Here is a 14,339-nt window from a genome sequence, read left to right as displayed (position 1 = left end):
TCAGCTTGCTGGCAGGCTCTAGGACTGCAAGATAGCTCCACTGCACCACTTATCAGGAATTTCCCAGACAGAAGATCTTCCTAAACCTAAAGTGGCTCCAACCCTGTCTCCTCAGCCTATCTGCACTCCTGGAATAGATGGTTAAGGGTTCACTCAGAGATAGGGAGCTGCACCTCTCCCCATGCATTCTGTGGTCTCTTCTTGAGGGTGGAGAGATCATTAAAAAGGACATATAGATTACAGAAAGCATAACTACTGTACCGGGAGCTATCACCTGACACTCTTGTTAGCATTGAGACTGACTGTGGAAATAGCCTCACCAGGCTGTTGAGATACGAGGCAAGTAAGTTTGAGGGAGGACTTCCATGGTAGCATCCGTGGCAGAAAGCTGTCCTTCCTTCAAGGACCAGGGGTGAAAAGGAATTGTGTCATTCAGACTGACACCTCAATTCATAAGGGCATAGACTTAAGAAGTCACAATGAATATGCCTGGCTTACTAAAGATAACAGGCACATAATTTTGTGCATGTGTATATAGATAGAAATCCATGACTGCAGTTAAAACATTTGATATGTTACTAATTTGCTGGATAATAAAACTTGTGGCATTTTGAGAAGCCTCAAAGGAAAAATATGTATGATTTTGGGAGAATGGTAGAACAGGCTAATGTTTAATGTGATATTTTATTTATTCCATGGTCACAGGTGCTGTATACATAAGTAAACAACCGGTGATATAGGAAACTGTCCAAAAGAGTGACTCAGAGAATAAAAAGTTGTCAGAGGTATTTGCAGGTGGTGAAATACTTCTAAGGAAATTAACCTCTAACATTAAAGGTTTTATGCATTTCATATTGAACTTGAAAATGGGCCCATGTCTAATAAAATTGGACTAGTTTTCAGGTGAAAATAGACAAATTTTGAAGAAAAAATAGGACTATTTCTTAAAGCAAAAAAAGTATTCAAGCTCTGGAAAAAGCATGCTTTTTGTAGACTTTTAACCTGAAAATAGTGTCTTTGTTCACATTTTAAATAAAAAAAAATCAAACAACAATCCAATTATTAGACAAATCTCCCTACATCTACCGCCCTCAAAAGGAAGAACATGCTGATTTGTTTTATTTTTTAAAAGGAAGTTCAAAAAGGCTGAATTGTCAATTAATGTTGGTCATAAAAATAGCATTTAATGGCTATGAGAATAAAATATAGATTGGTACCCAGTTAGTCAGTAAGTTGATATATGTAGACAATCTGGTTCAAGTCTGCTGCAGACTATGGCCTACAGAACCTTATGAAAGGAGTAATTACAGTTAGCACCCTTTTCAACCTCTAGCTAAACATTAAAAACCCAAGGTCAAGACAACAAGCAACTATCACATCTTGGTAAGTATCAGAGTTGGCATTTTCGCTATAGACGTGATTATTTCAGCCAAACTCATTTCTTGTTCAATTTGATTGGAAAATTAAAGTTATATTAGTGCAATTTCTCACGTATGATAGTGTGTGGATTGCATGCCTAATGCAGCTAGCATTTTAGTCATAAAAATATGCCTACATTTAGGTTATTATTGTAAAAACTGAGGTAATGTAATAACAAAAAATGGTTTAAAATACTGGACCAAATTCCCTCTTCACTAACACTGGTGCAAATCAGACTAATTCCACTAATGTCCAGAGAGTTACTCTGATTTACACCATAGTGACTGTAGGCAGACTTTAATCCATTTACTATTTACATAAATAGATGCCAATAGCATAACATACCGTACAAGTACATGATATACTGCTCCAGGGGGCTTTGTTGCAAACTGCATAACTTTTTTCAATAAATGAACTTCTTTTTAATATATTTTGGTCTATATAATTGAAGCCTTCCCTAATCATGTAAAAAGAAACAATTATACTTATAAGTATATAAAGTATGACATTACAAAAATAAGGAAATTTGAGGGTGGTTTGTTTTCAATATTGAAAAACTAAATCCAGGAGTAGTTCAATTCTACATCCTAATTTATTCTATTGTTCATGTTGGGAAACAAAGGGAGTTCCATTGTTGACCCATCTCTAAGAATGGTGATATATTTGTATCTCTATCATAATCTCTTAGTTTAAATAAAATTAGGCTCTGATTCAGAAGAGCACATAAGCATCTGCTTAGCTTTAAGCACACACTTAAACGCTTTCCAGAAAAGAGATTTTTTTTTTGCCTTAACTAATGATGATTACATTTCTTTTCTTTTAATCAATTTGACTAATTTTAATTGATGAAGTGTAAAGATCCGTTGTTTCAAAGGCTCTCTTCTGCTTATATAATTAATTTAAAAATTCAACTTGTCCAATAATTGGAAGCCTATCAGTGCACTGACATAGCTCCTTTTAAAGAGGACTTCTGAACATAAAGTGTAAAATTCTGTTATTTTCCAAATATGTGCTGAATATCTCCAGTTGTCAATCTAAAAGGAGTATTCAACATATTAGCATTTAAAAATGTGCTTTGATTTTCATCTTTCAGAATGCTTACATATCTGATAGTCCCAGTTTCCACCTACTAGCATAAGATGCCTTTGCATAAGCTACAGAATTAGTGAACCCTATTGGGGTATGGAGACAGCCTATGGGTTTCATGCTTCAATGGAGTTCATCGGTACTGGTGGTATTACAGCATGGTATATGTTCCAACATCACTGAAAAGCAGCAAACAAATTGATAACCGTGATGCATGGGTGAAACTATATCCATAATTTTCTGCCATTCTAATTGTAAATGTCCCAGTTGAACCACATACGGCAAAGAGAAGGCTTCAAGATGTATTACGTAGACACAACAGATCAATTTAAGAATGATGGGAGAGTGAGTTAAGGTGGAACACCATTTTTTTCTGTGATTGCGTCATCATTTATCAGTTTGCATCAATATCATATTACTTAAAAGTGGGGTTTTGTTGGTTATTAATTAAGATAGGAATTTATTAAAGCACAATATAAAGTTATTATTTATTATTTCTATCTGCACCTGTTAACTTGCAGGCACCTAGCAAAATAGAAAGACAACAAGGACGTTGATCTTTGGAGCCTACAACCTACACAATGTGTAGCCACAGATGGGTAACAAGACAATAAAGAAGTGTAGAGTAGCATCTAAGATTACCCAAATATCCAATTATGACCAGTGCACAACGTGCTGTACTGAAAAGATGAGCTTGAGGGGTTTCATATATCAATTTATTTATTTCATAAAGTGATATCCTGGTTCATTTCATCTAGGTTTGATAGCAGAAGCGGTTCTTAAAGATGGGCTTGAAAAAGGAGAGGGTGGGAACTTTCAGATCAGCTTACCCAGGACACTCCACACATGTTGGGGACAGGAGAGCATAGAGAAAGGCACAAAAGATGTTTGCCACTGAAATGGATGAATAGGGTATTGAAGCTGGTATCTGTGATGGAGAGACGGGAAGGGAGGGTATGCAAAAAGAAACAAGGTTGGCAATGAAGAGGGGCAAAAATTATGAGATCTTGAAGGTGATGACAAGAAGTTAAAACTTTATGCTCTAGAGAAGTGGAAGTTAGTGGAGTTATCGGGGGTGATGTGGGTAGATCAATTGGCAAGGAATATGATCTTGGAATAAGCATTTTGAATGGACTGAAGAGGAGTAATGTGGGAGTCTGGGAGACCAGAGAGGAAGTGGTTATGTTAATCAGCAAGATGGAGGGATGATGACAGCCTGCACCTGCAATCTGGACTGAAAGAAAAGGATGAGTCTTATAGAGAGCATGCAGAAAGGAGTGGCAGCATTTGGACACACTAGGATGTGCAATGAAAGGGAGAGGAGTTATAGGCCAGGAAGAATATTGGCGGTATCTACAGAGAATGTGGGATTGAGTGAGGATATGAACTCAGTTTGGCCATGTTATATTTATGTTACTAGTGAGACATTGAGGAGTAGATGTCCAAGAGATCGGTTGAAATCCAGGATTGAACTGAGAAAGACAGATTATGTGTGGAGAGATAGATTGGTAAGGCAAAGAAGATCAAGTGCCATGAAGGGCTAGCTTCACTGGGGCATGTTAAAGAGGAAGGAAAGGAAGTCCCTGAGTGGATAACAAGGAGGAAGGTGAAAAGGGTGCTAGAGAGGAGGGGCATAAGAGGCGGTCATAGTGGATCTTGTCCATCTTTTCTTTGAAACTGTTGGCAAGATCCTATGTGGAAAAGAAGAGGACACAGAAAGAGTGCAAGAGAAGGTTTCAAGATAGATCTAAAAGTTGCAAATTTATCTTTTTTATAGTGGCTTGGCACTAAGCGATTTTTAACAGATTCTTTCCTGAAACGCACAACATCTCTCTTTCTCTAAAAAGTGAATAAATTCATTATTTGAAAGTTGACTATTAGGCCCAAATAGTCAGTGGGCCTCCATTGTTTGTGACTGCATCATATTTCACATGGATATTAACCAATTCTTAAATTCATAGATTCTCAGGTCAGAAAGGACCATTATGATAATCTAATCTGACCAACTACTGATCTTACTACTTGTTCCGGCCTTTCATATGCAAAAACATATTGCTGTTGCAGTACAGTGTGTTTCACTTTAGAGCAATAAATAGTATGTAGCATTGTAACCCCACTGAAAACTATTGCAATACATATTGATCAGACTTGTTCTCCAGGCTACAAGTTCTAACGAACTGGAATATGATGAGGATTGGAAGGATTAGATTTTTATTAGTAGATGTCAGTAAACGATGTCAACAAAAATATTGTCATCTAAAATAATTGAAATATACAGCCAAAGTAAAAATAATATTGCTTGAGAACATATTAGAGTTTGATTTAAACGTATTTACCTTATATATATTAATATGTGGTGTTGACAATGTGTTTTAATGTTTATAAAGCTTTAGCTTTTTGAATCTCAATGTCTAATGTCATGAAATAATTATTATCTGACTGACCGCACCCCCATAATTTCCAACCACTGTAAAAAATGTAAATCAATAAAAGTAAAACAAATTTAAAACCCATAATTTTGCACAACTGTAAAAATGTAAATCAATAAAAAAAGAAAACAAATACTTTCCAATCTGACTGATATTAGCCACTCAAACCCCTTCAAATTCTCTGAACCTCCTATATCTGGGCTTGAAATCTTGCAAGAATGGTAAATCTCAACAATTTACACTATCACGTCTTAGGCGGACATTTGCAAAAAAACATGCACAATTGGAAAATAGTGAGGGAGTCAGGGTTATGCTCAAATGATACTCTGCTCAGGTTCACTGGAATTTTGGATGAAATTTGAATTGATTTGTATTTTAGCTATATCAGTTTGCTCATTCTTAATGATAGAATGGGGAGGATCACATGCAGTATATTTGGCATGCTGGATTAATCTGACAGCATTCTGCCATTTCAACCTAGTATTGTCTATTCCTCACTAAGTGATTATTAGAGTTCCAAATTATTTCCAGTAAAGAAAAACACAAGTCCATCTTGATTAGTGAGCCAAAATGAGCTTCATGGTAGCCATAAGTGACTAACTAGAGGCAGTATATCACCATGTATACCGTAAATAAGGACTGACTCCTTGCTTGGTAGAAGCAGTGATCTGAAAACTTTGCCTTCAGCCAGATCCACAAAGATCCATGAAAATCCAAAAGGATGATTTGCAGAAATTCAACTGTTACTAAAGGGCCATGATTAATTTATTCATGTTGAGCTGTACCTTATGCCACAGAAGTCTCACTGAAGTCAGTGGAACTTCTTGTGGAGTTAAAATTACTAAGGGTCTCAAAAGCTAGCCTAAAGTAACCACACAGCTGCTGAAATGTTGCAATTAATCACATGGAACTTAAAAAAAAATAAAAAACAAAACACCAAAAAACTTAGCCCTAACTATTCAAGAAGAACTTTTTTTAAAAAAATACCAGTTAGAACCATTTGCTCTTAATACTATTATTACAGGTTCAAATACCAAAATGAGGAGACATGTTTACTTAAAATCCTTATATCACAAAGTTTATTAGTTCAATTATTAATTAGTTAATTGGCTAAAACCAAGGCATAATTGTTGAATTTCACTTTTATAGAACAAATTAAAAGTTGTCTAAGTTAAGAAATAATTGCCTTTGAATTATATATATATATATATATGTGTTGAAATCACCTTAAAACAAAACAACAAAAAAACTAGAAGGCTTGAATCTGAGACTAATTATCCAGGGACTAATTATAGTTTAAATTATTCTTTGAACAGTATTTTTTTTAATTTGGTACTAACATTTTAACATGAAATTCTAGACTAAGTTTACACAAAATCCATTTATTGTGTTTGTTACAAGTCCACATATAAAATTAAATTAGTGGGTGAAAAAAGGCAAAGGGAATAACATAGGATTTATTCATTAGGGGCAGCCAAGATCTTTGAGATAATTACTTTCAATCAAGGTGGGGCCGACCATTTAAATTTATGCCGACATGTGTGTATTACTAAAACAGTTTAGCATTCATGGAAATAGGGTTTAGTCTGATTCCAATAGAGCTATCACATCTGGTTTACACTCAACTGTGATTTATTCTTGGCAGAATGATATGCATGCATGTAACTAACTATTTAACTTAACCACTGAGACTCAATATGTTTCTGGATTATTTTATTTGAAAGTACACACCAGTAGACTCACTGGGATAAAAATTACATTTCAACAAGGGTTCTGTAGCATCCGTTTATGCAGAAATACAAAAGCAAACAGATAATACTTATAAGCAGGTATTATGCAAAATTTATGACCACTGAAATGCAATACATTTGAAGCATCTCTTCAACAGACTGGATGGCTCTGGAGAAAGGTAACAGGATAAGGGAGGAAGGGAGGGAGAGATAGCTCAGTGGTTTGAGCATTGGCCTGCTAAACCCAGGGTTATGAGCTCAATCCTTGAGGGGGCCATTTGGGGCAAAAATCTGTCTGGGGATTGGTCCTGCTTTGAGCTGGGGGTTGGACTAGATGACCTCCTGAGGTCCCTTCCAATCCTGATATTCTATAAGGCATCTTTTTTAACCTGGCCCAAATTGGCAATGACTAAACACCTGGCGACGTGACCTTCAGGCTGATAGCATAAAAATGGGCTATACCTGGAACCAGCTAGAGCAAATGGCCCAGGATCAAGGACTCTGGAGATCTGTGGTTGGCGGCCCATACCCCGATTGGGGTGACGGGCATGAGTGAGTAGATATTAAATGGTGCTCTCAGTCCTGTTCCAAGCAGACACAATGTCCGTATTATAAAATCCCAGTTGGCGCCCCCAGTTGCCAGTTTCATTGGGGTGACCGAGAGTTCTGAGTGTACAGAGGATGAAGTAACCTCTTAGATCTAGACTCTCCCTAGAACAGGACTGATCCATGCTTGTGCAGCATGGGGAAACTTGCACTGTCGGTGCTGTACATGTCTGGTGGATAAATGGAGCTGAGTTCTTAGTGTTATTAAACTGTCACCTTGCACAAACCTTAAAATTCTGCAAATTGTATTTTAAAAGAATGTTGAACTTCATTCTTTCTCTATTTTATCCCAGCCTTTGAGCAATGTGGTCCCTCCCTCCTATTGGCATCAATGGGAGCTCTGCCACTGATTTCAGTGACAACCAGTACGGTCTCTTACTTCTCCAGTAACATGAAATCTCAAATGCATTTACATCTTAGATATATTGATGTTTTCTACACTTGGGTTCATTCTGTTTAAAATGTATCAGCAGGAGTTCTGTTCAATGGTGTTTGCTTTACAATAATATTATTTAATCTCTAATGAGTCGCATACTTAGTTCTGTATTTCTGCCCCATTGTGGTATGTTTTATTTTATTTTTATTTTTTTGGGTGATGAGCTACTACATTATACTTATAACAATAATTTATTCTTGGAAATGTACAATAGTGTTTGACCAGTACTATTTCAGAAAACCCTGCATCCTCTTTTCCACCCTTCATTTAATCCTTGCTCCTATAATCCATTTAGATTGATTTCTACTACTTCAACTCAGTATCCATTCCAATACAATTAAGAACTTTGATGAATTCTTTAGCTGATTCAGAAGGGAGAGAACTCTTGTTCATTGCAAAAGTTTGAATCAACAAACTAGCATTTGCTTAAGACAGCATTTTAAAACTGAAGGGCTAAATTACAGCTCCTGGAGCCAGCTGAGCACTGTGGGGCCTGGAGGTTTGGAAACCACTGCACCACCCAGCCAGTTACAGTAGAAAGTATTATGTCTTTGTCAAACAGAGGAAGGGATAATGCCTTCTTCCACAAAGGAGCCAGCAGCAGTCCTGGCTGCTCCACTTGAAATCAGCCTCTGAATGTTAGCTGGCTTGCAAGGTGGGGAGGCACTGCAGATGAACCAACCACACCTCGATGTTCCCTTGTGGGCCTTTGAGCACCACTGGCAACGTAAATTATCCACTTTGACAACAGCTAAGAGCATTATGGATGCTATAGGTGCACTGGGGATGGGGAAGGAAAGGGACTCTGCACCCAAGTATGTCTGTGCAGGGGCAATCACCATTTTCTCTTAAAGTATGTACAAGCTCTCTCTAATCATTACACACTACTATAGAATAACTTATATGATTTATATTTGAAGTTAACTGACTGATATGATTTAATGAGACCTTGTAACTATCATTAAACTGTATCCATGAGAATTTCTGGTTTTGCAATCATATGCTAAAATTTCTGAAAGTCATCTAAACTTCAGGTTATGTGTCTGAATTTCAGCGCAAATAGAGACAAACACTGGAATCAGAAATTGTATGCATAGTACTTACTACAGATTGATTTACAATTTCACATGCCAATAATTAACATTTTAAAATCAATACTTTGTTATATGCCATTTCTGCATGTTATTAGTAATGGCTTATTTTTCAAGTATCAGTAGGGTTACCAGATAGCAACTGTGAAAAAAATGGGAATGGGGGTGGGAGTAATAGGTGCCTATATAAAAAAAAAGTCCCCAAAAACAGGACCATCCCTTTAAAAATGGGACATCTGGGCACCCTAAGTATCAGTTATATATGTTTTTGAATTCTGTATTCCAAAGTGTTTTGCAAAATGACAGCTGGGATGCTGTGGGCCATATACTGTTCTCAGTTACACCGATGTAAACTCAGAGGAACTCTAATGACACCAGTTTACACCAGTGTAAATAAGAGCAGAATTTGGCCATTTGAATATAAAATGCATGCCTGTTTCTTATCTAAAGTGTCTTTCAGTCTTTTTCAAATATCCTCCATCACTGGGAAGAATGTGCTAAGACATTATCCAAGTATTACCAGTAATTTTTATCATATTACTTTTTCCCCTCTCTCTGTCTCTACATTTGTTTCCTTTCCCATAGCATGAATTGATGCTTTTTTTGGAAGACAGAGGAAGAAGATAGCAAATCCCTTAAAAATCATTGCTGCTGGGAGAACAGATACTGTTTATTTTACACCTAGACTCCAGCTGTGTCACTCCTCATACAATTTAAAGTTACATGATTTCAAAACTTTGTAGTGAACTCCAAGGTGGTAATATGATGCTGAAGGTAACACGATCCACTGACTAGAAAGATGTTAATCCTGACAAACTGCCTGAGCATTAGCCTGAACCACAGCTAGATTGAATTCTGTCTCCCCTGAGAGGGTCTGCAATGCTGGTAGTAACAAAACGTCTTTTCATAGTGCCCTGAGAAGCAGATGGGCCACTAAAGTGATTTAGAGAAGAGCATCAGTGCCCTCTAGTGCTCACAAGTGTAATGCCTTTGAAAGAACAATTACCAAATTTAGAGTGCCCCAAATTTCCAGCTACTATTATACATGAAAGAAACAGACTTACAGCTATAATTTCTTTACTACCACAGTTACTTCAGAGACATTAAACTACATAATGTCCAGTTTAGTAAATCTGGAGGAATTTGATATAAATTCCTTCTTGATTTCATACTTCTATAACTTTAAAAAAAACCATAATTTTTAAACTGATCCAGAGACCCTAACAAATATAAGTACTGTAAAAACTACATCCAAAACTTGAGATCTTTTAGTCAAATCAATCCTCTGACTTATAAATGTCTCAAATATAGTCTTATAACCATCTTTTAATGACTTCAAACTATTTACACGAAAACAAACAAACAAAAAAAGGGTTTAGTAATCCTGTATATGCAGTTTTGGAGCATAGTATTCGAAATGAAAAAATAACTAAACTTTCTAGGAGAATGTTTTGGAACCCCCTGATCTTCAACAATATAACTCAAATACACAATTAGAGACACCCCCCTACCTCCACCTCTGCACCCTTATGTCACTGGGATAATTTTAACAATATACACTTGATACATTCAATATTGTTCAACTTATTAGTAGTACCATTGAGAAAAAAAAATAATGCGGAGAGTAAGTTAGACAGTGAAATGAGATGTCAGTACTTAACTATAAAATGAAGCCCTCTTAAATCACATGCATCAAGGCCAGATCCAAAGTCCATTGAAGTCAGTGGGAATACTTCCGTTTATTTCAATGGCCTTTTAATTTGGCCCAAGAAAGGGACCGTGAAAACTGAAGTGCCATTTTTTTTAAAGTTGTCATGTTATTAGAAATTGCCTATAGATTCTGAGATTTACATACAAATACCAAGGTTTTGCCACCAAGAAATATGTAGGTATGTTGCTTAATGGTTTCAGGTGAAACAAGTGAAAATATTATTTCTCACACACTAACATCTGATGGCAAAACATCCATTCAGAATGGATTCAAATAATTTTAATAGAGACACACTAAACAAAAAAGAGAACTAATTTTTAAAGAGGTTTGAAATTGCATTATATTTTTATAAAAAACGGCTCAATACCGGAATTAAAAAGAACATCCTTTTAAGAATACTGTAGTAAAAATATTTTCTGCTTAGTCTCATTATTTGTTTAAATGATCTGTGGAAAATGTAGCCTCCTAAGCTACTGCAACTCCAAAGTTGATACATATATCCTGAACTGAACAAAAGGCAATACTTCAAACTTTATTAAAATGGTATGCTAATTGCACTTGAACTCACATAAAAATGTTTTTGCAGAAAAATCATGAGATTCTTTCTAACTCTTATAATTGCTCCAAATGTGTTGTGCAACAGAAATCATTTCATTTTATCATCCAGTCTCTCAATCAATATTTTTCTATAAAGGTCTTCATTCAAAAATTGCCAATCACAAATTGCAGTTATTTATCCTATCTATTAACACAGTTTATTATAATTGCTTCTGTAATAATGGTCTAGTCCAGATCATCATAATTTTTACAGACAAAAACACTTATATAAGCAGACTTTGTGTATTTCAGCAAAGTTTAAGCTGCTATGAAAAGTCTACAAATAGCATATTCCAATCATACTTACTTCTTCATATTAGAGTACCAAGCTTCATGTTTAAATACAAATTCAATATTTCAACCAGAAAATCCTAATCACAAGGTGATTTCTAATTTGTTTTCCTATAGAGGTCTACATTCCTTGGTAAGATCTGTAGTCCTTTGTTTTGTAACTTTTTTTTTTTTTGTTCTCTTGCTAATAGCAAGGGAAACTGCTTTGGGAGTGCAATCAGAAACTTCTTCTTTTCTAGGGTTTAATAAGTAGAAGAAATGGGGGCGGAGGGGGGCAGGCTTCTTGGAATAAAGATATGAAGCTTGGTTCCTTTGCTCTAGCTTGCATTATTCTCTCTCCTGTTCTTTATTGCTTATCTCCCAACATCAAGAATTGTGCTGATGTTGTGCTATAAAATTTTTGCTCATAATAAAACATCTGCATTTGCATTTCCATATAAAAAAATCCAAAGACCCAAAAGATCATTGACTTGTGTTTCAAATCCCAGTGAAAAAGGAACTGATTTATGCCCACTTCAGATTAATTATTGCAAAACCCCCTAAATAAATACAACATTTATTTATTAACATTTTAACTGGACTAGAGAAAAAATGTGATATTTACCTAGGAAACCACATAAATCTGGAAATATTGCAAGCTTTAAAAAAATAAGTACATTGCCTGCTTCACCAGACATGTCTCAGCATCTCTGTTTTGGAATTATTTATTGCTTTTTGCATTCAACAGTTTTATTATTAAATAATTATAAATATTTGATTTCTTAATAGAGGTTTGATGGTCTGTGAACTTCTTATATCATCAACACAAATCAACAGGAAGAAAGTCCTTTCCAATGAGTTACAAACCATTGGAATGTGAAAAACAAATGAACTTCCCCCAAATTAAAGCCCATTTTCTGAATTAGTGACTCCTGTTGCTAAAGAGAATCCTTTGTCGTAGATACTTCGTTAGGTAAATACTATATTACATAGTCACACTGTGCCCTTTTTAGCAACGGTACAAAGAGGATTCCCCAGCATATGCTAACTGGCTTATTTCAGTCCTATCCTGGCCAAATTCATATTTTTAAAAGGGTGGATAACATATGAGCATATCTATGAAAGGTAAAGTCATTTACTATGATGTCAGACTGCAATATGTGGTCCTGGAGGATTACACAGGAAGGGATTTTATTCTAAAAGTTAATGGTATGTATGTGGACGTGCAGCCTTAAAGCTTCACCTAGTTTACCTTCATTGAGATTGTGATTACATATAGACCATAATGATTTTTAAACTAACCCAGTCTATAGATACCATCTTAGTATCTTGTGACTACTGCTGCATGAATTTAAAAACAAGCAAAAAATCAAAGTCTTGCTCGCTTCCCTTCCCCCCCCCCTTCCTATTCCTGAGAAGGCATCTTTCATTTCATGCACTCCTATTTTCGCTTGCATTCTGCATATCCATTTCATGATTGGGAGCTACCATGGCAAGGGAAAAGCTGCTTTTCACTTCGTTTCTTTTGATGCCTGCTTATCCGGAGGACCGTTTTTTGAACGCGCGCGCACACACACACACACACACACACACACACACACGCAAAGATTGAAAAAAAATACTGAATCGCAAGGAGATTTCTTTCCCCTCCGGAACGATCACTTCTTCCCCTTTTGGAACCCAGTCAGCTCCAGTCGCACCGAGCTGGTGCAGAGAAACGCAGCCAGACTTGCTCCGGAGCTAGGGATAAGAGTTGCCAGATGTGGCTTGTGCTTGCCCGGCGATTGCTCCAGGACCCTTTTGCACGGCTTTCCCAATACTCAGCCCCCCCGACCAAAACCAAAGGGTCTATGTTGGGTGTGCGCGTCTGCCCGTGCTCTCCAGGGGCTCGGGAGCGCTCCCCACAGCACAGATCTCCAGCAGCACACTCCGACCTTAGCCTTTCGCTGCTGTCAAGTTTCTAGCGCACACAGAGGCATCCACCCGGCTCGGCTCCCTCCACCACTGGGCAGGGGAGCTACAGACAGCGACTCCGCTTCTATCTACCACCCGAAACGCTCCTTCTCTTCCCCTCCACCTCGAGCTCCTTTCCCGGCAGCAGCCTTCACTTAGTACCGTCCCCCCCTCACCCCCAAAATACCCATCCTCAAAGGCAACCCCAGCAGCAAAACCTCCCTCCCCGCTCCCCCGGGACAGCGGGGGCATGGCCCCGAGCCTTACCTGGGAGTCCAGCCGGGCTGGCTGCTTCCCTTGGTCACCTGCGGCGGAGGGCGAGGAGGCAAGTCCCATTCACAACTAGACACTGAACAGACACAGCGGCATCCTCAGCCTATTACACTCCACTGGCGGCGGCGGCTGAATGAGGCTCGGAGCGAGCGGCAGGAATTAGAAGCGGGGGAAGGAGGGGACGGGAGGAGGGAGGGAGGAAGAGCGAGGGGGAGCGAAGCAGGGTTAGAGGAAGGAATAGGCTGGAGGCTCCTGCTTCTTCCCGGGCTCTTCTCTTCCCTCCCAAGGGCGATTCCTCCCCGGGCGCTGGGCGTGGGAAGCTCTGAGGAGGAGCCCGGAGCCCCGTCCTTCTGCCCAGCTGCCCCAGAGGGGTGGCTGCCAGCAGCCAGGGCTGCGGCACGGCCGTCTGAGGCGCTCCCCGCACCCCGCCATGGGGGGGGGGGGGTCTTCTGGGACCCTGGCTCCCCCCACACACACCCACAGACACACACACGGGTGTTGGGGGCGAGGCCACCCACACTGCTGGGATTGCGGCTGGGGCCACCCGCTAACCCACTGCTCCGTCTCCTCAGGCGGGGGGAGCCCACCTAGGGGGAGGGAGGACTCGGTGGCTAGCGAAGCAGGGGATCCCTGGCTGTGTGGGGGGGCCAGGGGACCCCGATTGTGGGGGGACTCCCAGCCCAGCAAACGAACCCCATTTGTGGAGGGAGCCCCAGCCCAGTAGGAGGCCCTCATTGG

At 38.6% G+C, this 14,339-nt stretch overlaps 1 protein-coding gene across 4 annotated transcripts in view; it reads right to left on the bottom strand.

The window, feature by feature from the left end:
• Positions 1–13,888, bottom strand: part of CDH11 (cadherin 11) — a 97,740-nt gene extending 83,852 nt beyond the window's left edge. The window contains exon 1 of one of the 4 annotated variants that reach the window (XM_005294040.5): positions 13,596–13,888. The gene's annotated coding sequence lies outside the window, so the exon portion shown is untranslated. Of the gene's footprint in view, positions 1–12,997; positions 13,454–13,595 lie in introns of those variants that run through there. The other 3 variants (XM_024110036.3, XM_024110035.3, XM_065567254.1) reach the window with 3 other exon arrangements.
• Between the last annotated feature and the right edge of the window lie 451 nt (positions 13,889–14,339).

The sequence above is a fragment of the Chrysemys picta genome, chromosome 14 (assembly GCF_011386835.1).
Source record: "Chrysemys picta bellii isolate R12L10 chromosome 14, ASM1138683v2, whole genome shotgun sequence".
Classification (NCBI taxonomy): Eukaryota; Metazoa; Chordata; order Testudines; family Emydidae; genus Chrysemys; species Chrysemys picta.
This window is presented reverse-complemented; position numbering and strand designations above follow the sequence as displayed.